Genomic DNA, 14,787 nt, shown 5'->3' with positions numbered 1-14,787 from the left:
TTTTGTGTGCCATTCCATGTTGTCCTCAGCGTCGGTAGAGTGAGTTTTGTCTCCTCCATTCATGGATGGTAATCCTTTGTTGGAGCCGGACTGTGAGCTTGTAAGATAGATATATTGGCTCGTTTGCCACTCCTATCGCTCTCCCTTGAGGTAGATATATTTGCTTATATGAGGTAGATGTATTAGCTTGTCTGGTGGACCCTGCAGCTAGGCAGCGACTGTACCGAATGGTGAAACCCTTCCTCTTATGTCCCCTTTCTTGTAAGCACAGCCTTGCTCCAGACAAGAAAGAGAATGATGGAGCTGCAATAGGCTCCAGTTACTCACGGTCCAGATTGGACTAAATGTAACTGGGCTCAAATATCCAAGTGAGCAATCGGCTGTTTAGGGCATGAAGTGGTTTCAGCACCAGTCGTTCCGTGGTCTTAAGGATCAGCATCGCAGTTCTGAGCATTCTGTGGAACTTTAAAGGAATTTGCAGTAGCATTTTCTATGCTTCTGGAAATGGCATGGACAAGCTTTGGTGCTTCATCAGGTGAGTTTGGCACAACCTGCTTCCTGTCTTTAATTTTCTGTGCAATTCCATTTTCTCCTCTGCATCGGTGGAGTGAATACTGGCTTCTCCATTCAATGTTGGTAATCCTTTGTTGGAGTCGGAGTGTGAGCTCTTAAGATAGATACTTTAGCTTTTTTGCCTTTCCCATCACTGTCCATTGAGATAGAAATATTAGTTTATACGAGGTATATATTTTAGCTTGTCTGGTGGGTCTACAGCTGTACAGAGACTGCAACCACTGGAAAAACCCGTCCCCATATGTCACCTTTCCCTCAGCGCAGCCTTGCTCCGGACAAGCCAGAGAACGAAGGCCCAGCCATAGGGTCCAGTTAAACAGGTTCAAGATTGGACTAAAAGGTATGGAGCTCAATCTTCCAAGTCAACAATCGCTTTTTTGGGTATGAAGTGGTTTCAGCTCCGGTTGTGCCCAAATTTACCAGAAAAAGCACCAAAGCTAGCTCTTGCACCTTCCAGAAGCATTGAAATTGCAACTGCAATTCGCTTTCAAGTTCTACAAAATGCGCAAGAGTGAGACGCTAATCCTCAATACAATGGAACGAGTAGAGTCATGTATTTAATTTTGTGTGCCATTCCATGTTGTCCTCAGCGTCGGTATAGTGAGTTTTGTCTCCTCCATTCATGGATGGTAATCCTTTGTTGGAGCTGGACTGTGAGCTTGTAAGATCGATATATTGGCTCGTTTGCCACTCCTATCACTGCCCCTTGAGGTAGCTATATTTGCTTATATGAGGTATATGTATTAGCTTGTCTGGTGAACCCTGCAGCTAAGCAGCGACTGTAACAAATAAAAAACCCTTCCTTTATGTCCCCTTTCTTGTAAGCACAGCCTTGCTCCAGACAAGCCAGAGAATGAAGCAGCAGTAATAGGCTCCAGTTACTCACGGTCCAGATTGGACTAAATGTAACTGGGCTCAAAAATCCAAGTGAGCAACCGGTTGTTTAGGGCATGAAGTGGTTTCAGCACCAGTCGTTCCGTGGTCTTAAGGATCAGCATCACAGTTCTGAGCATTCTGTGGAACTTTAAAGGAATTTGCAGTAGCATTTTCTATGCTTCTGGAAATGGCATGGGCAAGCTTTGGTGCTTCATCAGGTGAGTTTGGCACAACCTGCTTCCTGTCTTTAATTTTCTGTGCAATTCCATTTTCTCCTCTGCATCGGTGGAGTGAATACTGGCTTCTCCATTCAATGTTGGTAATCCTTTGTTGGAGTCGGAGTGTGAGCTCTTAAGATAGATACTTTAGCTTTTTTGCCTTTCCCATCACTGTCCATTGAGATAGAAATATTAGTTTATACGAGGTATATATATTAGCTTGTCTGGTGGGTCTACAGCTGTACAGAGACTGCAACCACTGGAAAAACCCGTCCCCATATGTCACCTTTCCCTCAGCGCAGCCTTGCTCCGGACAAGCCAGAGAACGAAGGCCCAGCCATAGGGTCCAGTTAACCAGGTTCAAGATTGGACTAAAAGGTACGGAGCTCAATCTTGCAAGTCAACAATCGCTTTTTTGGGTATGAAGTGGTTTCAGCTCCGGTTGTGCCCAAATTTACCAGAAAAAGCACCAAAGCTTGCTCTTGCACCTTCCAGAAGAATTGAAATTGCAACTGCAATTCGCTTTCAAGTTCTACAAAATGCGCAAGAGTGAGACGCTAATCCTCAATACAATGGAACGAGTAGAGTCCTGTATTTAATTTTGTGTGCCATTCCATGTTGTCCTCAGCGTCGGTATAGTGAGTTTTGTCTCCTCCATTCATGGATGGTAATCCTTTGTTGGAGCTGGACTGTGAGCTTGTAAGATCGATATATTGGCTCGTTTGCCACTCCTATCACTGCCCCTTGAGGTAGCTATATTTGCTTATATGAGGTATATGTATTAGCTTGTCTGGTGAACCCTGCAGCTAAGCAGCGACTGTAACAAATAATAAAACCCTTCCTCTTATGTCCCCTTTCTTGTAAGCACAGCCTTGCTCCAGACAAGCCAGAGAATGAAGCAGCAGTAAAAGGCTCCAGTTACTCACGGTCCAGATTGGACTAAATGTAACTGGGCTCAAATATCCAAGTGAGCAATCGGCTGTTTAGGGCATGAAGTGGTTTCAGCACCAGTCGTTCCGTGGTCTTAAGGATCAGCATCGCAGTTCTGAGCATTCTGTGGAACTTTAAAGGAATTTGCAGTAGCATTTTCTATGCTTCTGGAAATGGCATGGGAAAGCTTTGGTGCTTCATCAGGTGAGTTTGGCACAACCTGCTTCCTGTCTTTAATTTTCTGTGCAATTCCATTTTCTCCTCTGCATCGGTGGAGTGAATACTGGCTTCTCCATTCAATGTTGGTAATCCTTTGTTGGAGTCGGAGTGTGAGCTCTTAAGATAGATACTTTAGCTCTTTTGCCTTTCCCATCACTGTCCATTGAGATAGAAATATTAGTTTATACGAGGTATATATATTAGCTTGTCTGGTGGGTCTACAGCTGTACAGAGACTGCAACCACTGGAAAAACCCGTCCCCATATGTCACCTTTCCCTCAGCGCAGCCTTGCTCCGGACGAGCCAGAGAACGAAGGCCCAGCCATAGGGTCCAGTTACACAGGTTCAAGATTGGACTAAAAGGTACGGAGCTCAATCTTCCAAGTCAACAATCGCTTTTTTGGGTATGAAGTGGTTTCAGCTCCGGTTGTGCCCAAATTCACTAGAAAAAGCACCAAAGCTTGCTCTTGCACCTTCCAGAAGCATTGAAATTGCAACTGCAATTCGCTTTCAAGTTCTACAAAATGCGCAAGAGTGCGACGCTAATCCTCAGTACAATGGTACGAGTAGAGTCCTGTATTTAATTTTGTGTGCCATTCCATGTTGTCCTCAGCGTCGGTAGAGTGAGTTTTGTCTCCTCCATTCATGGATGGTAATCCTTTGTTGGAGCCGGACTGTGAGCTTGTAAGATAGATATATTGGCTCGTTTGCCACTCCTATCGCTCTCCCTTGAGGTAGATATATTTGCTTATATGAGGTAGATGTATTAGCTTGTCTGGTGGACCCTGCAGCTAGGCAGCGACTGTACCGAATGGTGAAACCCTTCCTCTTATGTCCCCTTTCTTGTAAGCACAGCCTTGCTCCAGACAAGCCAGAGAATGATGGAGCTGCAATAGGCTCCAGTTACTCACGGTCCAGATTGGACTAAATGTAACTGGGCTCAAATATCCAAGTGAGCAATCGGCTGTTTAGGGCATGAAGTGGTTTCAGCACCAGTCGTTCCGTGGTCTTAAGGATCAGCATCGCAGTTCTGAGCATTCTGTGGAACTTTAAAGGAATTTGCAGTAGCATTTTCTATGCTTCTGGAAATGGCATGGACAAGCTTTGGTGCTTCATCAGGTGAGTTTGGCACAACCTGCTTCCTGTCTTTAATTTTCTGTGCAATTCCATTTTCTCCTCTGCATCGGTGGAGTGAATACTGGCTTCTCCATTCAATGTTGGTAATCCTTTGTTGGAGTCGGAGTGTGAGCTCTTAAGATAGATACTTTAGCTTTTTTGCCTTTCCCATCACTGTCCATTGAGATAGAAATATTAGTTTATATGAGGTATATATATTAGCTTGTCTGGTGGGTCTACAGCTGTACAGAGACTGCAACCACTGGAAAAACCCGTCCCCATATGTCACCTTTCCCTCAGCGCAGCCTTGCTCCGGACAAGCCAGAGAACGAAGGCCCAGCCATAGGGTCCAGTTAAACAGGTTCAAGATTGGACTAAAAGGTACGGAGCTCAATCTTCCAAGTCAACAATCGCTTTTTTGGGTATGAAGTGGTTTCAGCTCCGGTTGTGCCCAAATTCACCAGAAAAAGCACCAAAGCTTGCTCTTGCACCTTCCAGAAGCATTGAAATTGCAACTGCAATTCGCTTTCAAGTTCTACAAAATGCACAAGAGTGAGACGCTAATCCTCAATACAATGGAACAAGTAGAGTCCTGTATTTAATTTTGTGTGCCATTCCATGTTGTCCTCAGCGTCGGTATAGTGAGTTTTGTCTCCTCCATTCATGGATGGTAATCCTTTGTTGGAGCTGGACTGTGAGCTTGTAAGATTGATATATTGGCTCGTTTGCCACTCCTATCACTGCCCCTTGAGGTAGCTATATTTGCTTATATGAGGTATATGTATTAGCTTGTCTGGTGAACCCTGCAGCTAAGCAGCGACTGTAACAAATAAAAAACCCTTCCTCTTATGTCCCCTTTCTTGTAAGCACAGCCTTGCTCCAGACAAGCAAGAGAATGAAGCAGCAGTAATAGGCTCCAGTTACTCACGGTCCAGATTGGACTAAATGTAACTGGGCTCAAATATCCAAGTGAGCAACCGGCTGTTTAGGGCATGAAGTGGTTTCAGCACCAGTCGTTCCGTGGTCTTAAGGATCAGCATCGCAGTTCTGAGCATTCTGTGGAACTTTAAAGGAATTTGCAGTAGCATTTTCTGTGCTTCTGGAAATGGCATGGGCAAGCTTTGGTGCTTCATCAGGTGAGTTTGGCACAACCTGCTTCCTGTCTTTAATTTTCTGTGCAATTCCATTTTCTCCTCTGCATCGGTGGAGTGAATACTGGCTTCTCCATTCATTGTTGGTAATCCTTTGTTGGAGCCGGAGTGTGAGCTCTTAAGATAGATACTTTAGCTTTTTTGCCTTTCCCATCACTGTCCATTGAGATAGAAATATTAGTTTATATGAGGTATATATATTAGCTTGTCTGGTGGGTCTACAGCTGTACAGAGACTGCAACCACTGGAAAAACCCATCCCCATATGTCACCTTTACCTCAGCGCAGCCTTGCTCCGGACAAGCCAGAGAACGAAGGCCCAGCCATAGGGTCCAATTACACAGGTTCAAGATTGGACTAAAAGGTACCGAGCTAAATCTTCCAAGTCAACAATCGCTTTTTTGGGTCTGAAGTGGTTTCAGCTCCGGTTGTGCCCAAATTCACCAGAAAAAGCACCAAAGCTTGCTCTTGCACCTTCCAGAAGCATTGAAATTGCAACTGCAATTCGCTTTCAAGTTCTACAAAATGCGCAAGAGTGCGACGCTAATCCTCAGTACAATGGTACGAGTAGAGTCCTGTATTTAATTTTGTGTGCCATTCCATGTTGTCCTCAGCGTCGGTAGAGTGAGTTTTGTCTCCTCCATTCATGGATGGTAATCCTTTGTTGGAGCCGGACTGTGAGCTTGTAAGATAGATATATTGGCTCGTTTGCCACTCCTATCGCTGTCCCTTGAGGTAGATATATTTGCTTATATGAGGTATATGTATTAGCTTGTCTGGTGAACCCTGCAGCTAAGCAGCGACTGTACCGAATGGTGAAACCCTTCCTCTTATGTCCCCTTTCTTGTAAGCACAGCCTTGCTCCAGACAAGCCAGAGAATGATGGAGCTGCAATAGGCTCCAGTTACTCACGGTCCAGATTGGACTACATGTAACTGGGCTCAAATATCCAAGTGAGCAATCGGCTGTTTAGGGCATGAAGTGGTTAAAGCACCAGTCGTTCCGTGGTCTTAAGAATCAGCGCCGCAGTCCTGAGCATTCTGCGGAACTTTAAACGATTTGTAGTAGTAATTTCAATGCTTCTGGAAATGGCATGGGCAAGCTTTGGTGCTTCATCAGGTGAGTTTGGCACAACCTGCTTCCTGTCTTTAATTTTCTGTGCAATTCCATTTTCTCCTCTGCATCGGTGGAGTGAATACTGGCTTCTCCATTCACTGTTGGTAATCCTTTGTTGGAGTCGGAGTGTGAGCTCTTAAGGTAGATACTTTAGCTCTTTTGCCTTTCCCATCACTGTCCATTGAGATAGAAATATTAGTTTATACGAGGTATATATATTAGCTTGTCTGGTGGGTCTACAGCTTTACAGAGAATGCAACCACTGGAAAAACCCGTCCCCATATGTCACCTTTCCCTCAGCGCAGCCTTGCTCCGGACAAGCCAGAGAACGAAGGCCCAGCCATAGGGTCCAGTTACACAGGTTCAAGATTGGACTAAAAGGTACCGAGCTCAATCTTCCAAGTCAACAATCGCTTTTTTGGGTATGAAGTGGTTTCAGCTCCGGTTGTGCTCAAATTCACCGAAAAAAGCACCAAAGCTTGCCCCTGCAACTTCCAGAAGCATTGAAATTGCAACTGCAATTCGCTTTCAAGTTCTACAAAATGCGCAAGAGTGAGACGCTAATCCTCAGTACAATGGAACGAGTAGAGTCCTGTATTTAATTTTGTGTGCCATTCCATGTTGTCCTCAGCGTCGGTATAGTGAGTTTTGTCCCCTCCATTCATGGATGGTAATCCTTTGTTGGAGCTGGACTGTGAGCTTGTAAGATCGATATATTGGCTCGTTTGCCACTCCTATCACTGCCCCTTGAGGTAGCTATATTTGCTTATATGAGGTATATGTATTAGCTTGTCTGGTGAACCCTGCAGCTAAGCAGCGACTGTAACAAATAAAAAACCCTTCCTCTTATGTCCCCTTTCTTGTAAGCACAGCCTTGCTCCAGACAAGCCAGAGAATGAAGCATCAGTAATAGGCTCCAGTTACTCACGGTCCAGATTGGACTAAATGTAACTGGGCTCAAAAATCCAAGTGAGCAACCGGCTGTTTAGGGCATGAAGTGGTTTCAGCACCAGTCGTTCCGTGGTCTTAAGGATCAGCATCACAGTTCTGAGCATTCTGTGGAACTTTAAAGGAATTTGCAGTAGCATTTTCTATGCTTCTGGAAATGGCATGGGCAAGCTTTGGTGCTTCATCAGGTGAGATTGGCACAACCTGCTTCCTGTCTTTAATTTTCTGTGCAATTCCATTTTCTCCTCTGCATCGGTGGAGTGAATACTGGCTTCTCCATTCAATGTTAATCCTTAGTTGGAGTCGGAGTGTGAGCTCTTAAGATAGATACTTTAGCTTTTTTGCGTTTCCCATCACTGTCCATTGAGATAGAAATATTAGTTTATACGAGGTATATATATTAGCTTGTCTGGTGGGTCTACAGCTGTACAGAGACTGCAACCACTGGAAAAACCCGTCCCCATATGTCACCTCTCCCTCAGCGCAGCCTTGCTCCGGACAAGCCAGAGAACGAAGGCCCAGCCATAGGGTCCAGTTACACAGGTTCAAGATTGGACTAAAAGGTACGGAGCTCAATCTTCCAAGTCAACAATCGCTTTTTTGGGTATGAAGTGGTTTCAGCTCCGGTTGTGCCCAAATTCACCGGAAAAAGCACCAAAGCTTGCCCCTGCAACTTCCAGAGGCATTGAAATTGCAACTGCAATTCGCTTTCAAGTTCTACAAAATGCGCAAGAGTGAGACGCTAATCCTCAATACAATGGAACGAGTAGAGTCCTGTATTTAATTTTGTGTGCCATTCCATGTTGTCCTCAGCGTCGGTATAGTGAGTTTTGTCTCCTCCATTCATGGATGGTAATCCTTTGTTGGAGCTGGACTGTGAGCTTGTAAGATCGATATATTGGCTCGTTTGCCACTCCTATCGCTGCCCCTTGAGGTAGCTATATTTGCTTATATGAGGTATATGTATTAGCTTGTCTGGTGAACCCTGCAGCTAAGCAGCGACTGTAACAAATAATAAAACCCTTCCTCTTATGTCCCCTTTCTTGTAAGCACAGCCTTGCTCCAGACAAGCCAGAGAATGAAGCAGCAGTAATAGGCTCCAGTTACTCACGGTCCAGATTGGACTAAATGTAATTGGGCTCAAATATCCAAGTGAGCAATCGGCTGTTTAGGGCATGAAGTGGTTTCAGCACCAGTCGTTTCGTGGTCTTAAGGATCAGCATTGCAGTTCTGAGCATTCTGTGGAACTTTAAAGGAATTTGCAGTAGCATTTTCTATGCTTCTGGAAATGTCATGGGCAAGCTTTGGTGCTTCATCAGGTGAGTTTGGCACAACCTGCTTCCTGTCTTTAATTTTCTGTGCAATTCCATTTTCTCCTCTGCATCGGTGGAGTGAATACTGGCTTCTCCATTCAATGTTGGTAATCCTTTGTTGGAGTCGGAGTGTGAGCTCTTAAGATAGATACTTTAGCTTTTTTGCCTTTCCCATCACTGTCCATTGAGATAGAAATATTAGTTTATACGAGGTATATATATTAGCTTGTCTGGTGGGTCTACAGCTGTACAGAGACTGCAACCACTGGAAAAACCCGTCCCCATATGTCACCTTTCCCTCAGCGCAGCCTTGCTCCGGACAAGCCAGAGAACGAAGGCCCAGCCATAGGGTCCAGTTACACAGGTTCAAGATTGGACTAAAAGGTACGGAGCTCAATCTTCCAAGTCAACAATCGCTTTTTTGGGTATGAAGTGGTTTCAGCTCCGGTTGTGCCCAAATTCACCGGAAAAAGCACCAAAGCTTGCCCCTGCAACTTCCAGAGGCATTGAAATTGCAACTGCAATTCGCATTCTCAAGTTCTACAAAATGCGCAAGAGTGAGACGCTAATCCTCAATACAATGGAACGAGTAGAGTCCTGTATTTAATTTTGTGTGCCATTCCATGTTGTCCTCAGCGTCGGTATAGTGAGTTTTGTCTCCTCCATTCATGGATGGTAATCCTTTGTTGGAGCTGGACTGTGAGCTTGTAAGATTGATATATTGGCTCGTTTGCCACTCCTATCGCTGCCCCTTGAGGTAGCTATATTTGCTTATATGAGGTATATGTATTAGCTTGTCTGGTGAACCCTGCAGCTAAGCAGCGACTGTAACAAATAATAAAACCCTTCCTCTTATGTCCCCTTTCTTGTAAGCACAGCCTTGCTCCAGACAAGCCAGAGAATGAAGCAGCAGTAATAGGCTCCAGTTACTCACGGTCCAGATTGGACTAAATGTAATTGGGCTCAAATATCCAAGTGAGCAATCGGCTGTTTAGGGCATGAAGTGGTTTCAGCACCAGTCGTTTCGTTGTCTTAAGGATCAGCATCGCAGTTCTGAGCATTCTGTGGAACTTTAAAGGAATTTGCAGTAGCATTTTCTATGCTTCTGGAAATGGCATGGGCAAGCTTTGGTGCTTCATCAGTTGAGTTCGGCACAACCTGCTTCCTGTCTTTAATTTTCTGTGCAATTCCATTTTCTCCTCTGCATCGGTGGAGTGATTACTGGCTTCTCCATTCAATGTTGGTAATCCTTTGTTGGAGTCGGAGTGTGAGCTCTTAAGATAGATACTTTAGCTTTTTTGCCTTTCCCATCACTGTCCATTGAGATAGAAATATTAGTTTATACGAGGTATATATATTAGCTTGTCTGGTGGGTCTACAGCTGTACAGAGACTGCAACCACTGGAAAAACCCGTCCCCATATGTCACCTTTCCCTCAGCGCAGCCTTGCTCCAGGCAAGCCAGAGAACGAAGGCCCAGCCATAGGGTCCAGTTACACAGGTTCAAGATTGGACTAAAAGGGGGGGAGGAGCCTAGCGCTTGACCAAGATGGCCGCGTGAGCTTAGAGCTCCCGAGACCCTCGCGCCCTCCGTCGACTATCCTGACTCAAATCCTGATGGTATGCATGGCACCGTGTTGCTGAGTTGTCAGGGAGGCGATTGATGCTACCCGCGACCGGATCGCCCACCGGGAACCGGACTTATGACTGGTGAAAGATTGCGGCCTAACTCCCGGAGATGCCAGGGGCTAGAGTTGGCAGGATGCCCGACTCCTAGTTGATCAACAACGGCCTGGTGAGGTGTGAACTACCGGACGGAGGCCCTCGCTCTTTCACTTTCGGTTTCGTTCCCTTTGTCTGCCCGGACACTGTAGTACTCTGGGTGGTTCTATAACCCCAGGGACGCTCGGTGGGCGATTTTGGAAGAACAAGGCGGACCTGCTCACTCCTTAGACCTCTCTCTGAGAGGGGACGGTCCTCACTGCATTGGACTGCTTGGAGTCCATTATGTCGGGCAAGGCAGAAGGAGATAGGCTGAAGACTAAGTCCACCAGGCGGGGAACGTACTCCCAAGTAAATAGTATGGACCGCTACGCCCTCCCGAAGACATCGCCGAGTGGATCGAGCCAGGCGCCGGATGCCCAAAAGGAGGACTCGCCTGGGACCCCGGAGCTCTCCCTGCAGGATGTCATGGGCGCGCTTGATGGGATGCAGACCTCGATGGGAAGGCAATTCGAGGCCCTGGCGCATAAGGTGGATGCCATCCTGGTGGATGTCAACTTGATCCGCTCGGACCTGGGCAAGACAAACGAGCGCGTTAAGGACCTGGACCAAAAGACCACGGGCCTCACTGGTGAGGTCGCGGACCTGCAGAACGAGGTCAGGAAGCTGAGAGCCGAGAGTGACCTCGCCGCCCGCCGGCTGGAGGACTTCGAGAGCCGGTCCAGGCGCAACAACGTGCGCGTAATCGGGGTACCGGAGTCCTCGGATGAGGCTTCGGCGGACCTGCTTGTGGAAGATCTGGTCCTCAACCATCTGAAGCCTAAGGGCCTTGGGAAGTTTTTCGCGGTGGAAAGGGCCCATAGGGTGCCGGGCGGACGGCCCAAGGCGGGTGCCCCGCCGCGGCCGATTGTCGCCCGGCTCTTTCATTTCCGAGATCGGGACGCTATCCTGCAAGCTTCGAGAGTGACGGGCCCAGTCCCCTTCCAGAATGCGTTGGTGCATTTTTACTCGGACTTTACCCAGCAGGTGCAGAGACAGAGACAGAGTTTCCTGGGGGTGAAGCGAAGGCTTCGGGAGCGGGACCTAAAGTATGCCATACTTTTCCCCGCCAGACTACGGGTGGTGCACGAAGATCGGACATTCTTTTTTGACTCTCCTGTTATGGCTGATGAATGGCTGGACGCTTTGCCCCGGCGACGGACCGGGGACGACACAGCTGAGCATGGAGACAGTGGCCGGGATGGACAGGGCTGATAACTCAAAGCCGGCCTGACTTGATTTGGCCATATTTGTAGATTTGGATAGAGTGCAGTAACTGTGGAGGGTTGCGGGAGGGCGAGGGGTGCTCTTTTCCTCCCTTGGGGTACTTTTTGTAGATTTTTGTTTTTGTGGGGCGACAGGCACACTGCAAGTTGGGGGGGCTTTTTAAGCTGCAGCAGGGGTGCAGGGTGGGGGGAGTTATGGGGAGTTTGAGTTTGTTGTTGGGGGGTTTATTTCTGCAAGGCATGATGATAATCCTCAGGGTTGTTCCATGGTGGCGCCTCGGGTGTGGGGTGGGCCTCTTTCCGTTTGAGGATGGGGGGTAGAGGCCTAAGTGTTATAAGCTGGAATGTTAATGGTTTGGGGGATCGCATTAAGAGGGGGATTGTTTTGCAATTTCTGAAACGCTCACTGCCAGACGTTGTACTGCTGCAGGAGACGCACCTCATAGGCAATACGTGCTATGCCCTGAATAAGAAGGGGTTTAAATTCATTGCACACTCGGGATTCTCTTCTGGGTCCAGGGGGGTGGGCATCCTCGTTAGAGCATCGCTGCCTTTTGAGGTGGACTCCACCATTGTTGACGATAGGGGGAGGTTTGTGGCGGTGGCGGGGCGGTGGGAAGGAAGGACTTTGGTTTTGGTTTCGGTTTATGTCCCGCCGGCCTTGCAGGCCGCCACATTTGCTGAATTGGGCAGGGCTTTGCTGACTCTCCCGGGGGGCATGCTGGTAGTGGGAGGGGATTTCAACGCTGTGGGTTCCGGACTGCTGGATAGATACCCGCCCAGGGACACAGGGGGGGCTCAGAAATGGCTTCCAGACCTCCTAGACACGTTTGGCCTGATAGACTGCTGGAGGCTCCGGCACCCCACACAGAGTCAATACACGTTTCACTCCGGGGCGCATGGTAGCCTCTCCAGGATTGACTACCTGCTCACTTTGGCCGCACATGCCTCGTTGATATCCGAGGCGAGGCACATGGCACGTGGTATCTCTGATCACTCGCCAGTGTGGATCCGGCTGGATCTCGGTCGAGAGGGAGGAGGGAGGGTGGCCCCCATTAACCCTTGGTATTTCCGAGACCCCAAGATGCGCAGCGCCCTGGTAAAGAAGGTAGATAATTACTTTAAGGACAATCTGGGATCCGTGGACTCGGCGATCTCGCTGTGGGAAGCTTTTAAGACCGTGCTTCGGGGGGAGGCCCTCTCCCTGGTGGTGACTGCCAAGAATCGGAGGGATTGCGAAGTGCGTCGAGTAGAGGAGGAGATTGCGGCCCTTGAAGGAGATATGGAGGAGGGGGTCACAGAGTCCTCGTTGCATGAGCTTTGCTTGAAGCAGGCGGAGTATAGGGACCTGGTGACGGACGCCGCCAAGACCCTCAGCAGGGAACAACAGGGCCGTCTGTATGACGTTGGAGATAAGGCGGGGAAGCTCCTGGCGTGGCTGGACAGGAGGGAACGGGTCAATAGAGTGGTGCCAGAGTTGATTGGAGAGGGGGGAGAGGTGATTGTGGAACCTGAAGGGATTGTGGAGTGTTTCGCGGAGCATTTTCATAGGGTTTATTCCTCTGTGTCGGACAGGCCGCCCGAGGACTCGTCTGATCTCCTCCGCGATATCGAGTTGCCCTGCCTCTCTGACATAGATAGGGACGATTTGGATGGCGACATCACGGTTGACGAGGTGGCGGGGGCGATTCGCGCGTTGAATTCGGGTAAGGCCTCTGGACCGAACGGACTGCCGATCGACCTGTACAAACTGTTCCCGGATAGGGTCGCCCCTCACCTGCGCGCCATGTTTTTGGAGGCGCGGGGAGACGGGATCCTTCCGTTGGATCAGCGGCTGGCGTCGATTGTGGTCATACACAAAGAGGGTAAGCCCCGAGATAGATGCGTCTCCTATCGGCCCATTTCACTCCTCAACGCTGAGCCGAAAATTCTGGCCAAACTCCTGGCAACCCGTCTGATTAGAGTACTTGGCGATCTGGTCCACCCGGATCAATCTGGCTTTATCCCGCACCGAAACACAGCATTGAACCTTAGGCGTCTTCATGGCGTCATCGCCAGGGCGGGCACGCTGCGTGAACCGGCTGTTGTGGCATCTCCCGATGCCACGATGGCCTTTGACACGGTGGAGTGGGCATATTTATGGGCCGTGCTGGCCAAGTTTGGTTTTGGTCGCGGGTTTGTGAGCTGGGTCCGTTTGCTGTACGAGGGGCCACTAGCGAATGTTGTGGTGAATGGTCGGGCATCTGCTCCGTTTCAGCTTGGAAGGGGTACGCGGCAGGGCTGCCCCCTGTCGCCTCTGTTGTTCGCCCTCGCCCTTGAACCGCTGGCTGCGTGGATACGTTGGCACCCGGATATACGGGGCCTTCGGTGGTCGCCTGATCACGAGGACCGTATTTCACTGTATGCCGATGATATCCTGCTGTATCTCGCCTCACCTAAGAAGTCCCTTATAGTGGTCTGTGACGTCCTCGCATCGTTCGGTAGGAATTCAGGGCTTGTGATTAATTGGGGCAAATCGTACTTGTACGTTCTTAGTGGCGAGGTCCCACCGATCCCTAGAACATGTCCGATACAGGTTGCCCAGCAAGGTTTTGTGTATTTGGGGATTTTTATATCCATGGATCCTGCTGTGCGCTATGAGAGGAACCTGCTCCCCCCCATGGCACGCTTGAGACGGGATGTTGAGGGTTGGCGGAGGCTGCCGCTCTCCCTTGTTGGGCGTGCGGCCATGTTCAAAATGATGTCTCTTCCCCGCTTCCTCTACGCCCTCCAGAACACCTTGGACTGGGTACCGGCTAAATACTTTCGGGAGGTCGAAGGCCTCCAAAGGACGTTGCTATGGGATGGGCGGCCGCGAATAGCTATTTCAAAGTTGACGCTCCCATGGTACGATGGGGGCATTGCGCTCCCAGACATCCGACGGTACTACTGGGCCACGCAGTTGAGCGCGATCAACCATGGGTTCTACGGCCCGGCCCTCAGCCCTGGGTATGCCATGGATAGGTGGCTGCTGCGCGGCGGCAACTACTACAGGGCGTTGTATTCGCGGTCCCTAGACTCGTCCCTCACGGGGCCCACAGGTGTGGCGGTGCGCGTATGGAAGATGGCGACCGACTCGCTGGGCTGGAAGGACAGGCTGACCCTCGCTACCCCATTGTTTGAATCGGAACGGTTGGGACGACTCTGGCATACGAAGGGCTTTGATAAGTGGGATCTGATAGGGATATCCAAGGTGGGGGATGTGCTGCATAAGGGGAGGGTGAAGTCTTTCGAGGAGTTGCAGACTGAGTTTGAGCTAGGGCCTTCAGAATACTTTAGGTATATCCAGCTGCGTCACGCCCT

This window comes from Triturus cristatus, chromosome 11 (genome assembly GCF_964204655.1).
Source record: "Triturus cristatus chromosome 11, aTriCri1.1, whole genome shotgun sequence".
In the NCBI taxonomy this organism is placed as follows: Eukaryota; Metazoa; Chordata; class Amphibia; order Caudata; family Salamandridae; genus Triturus; species Triturus cristatus.
This window is presented reverse-complemented; position numbering follows the sequence as displayed.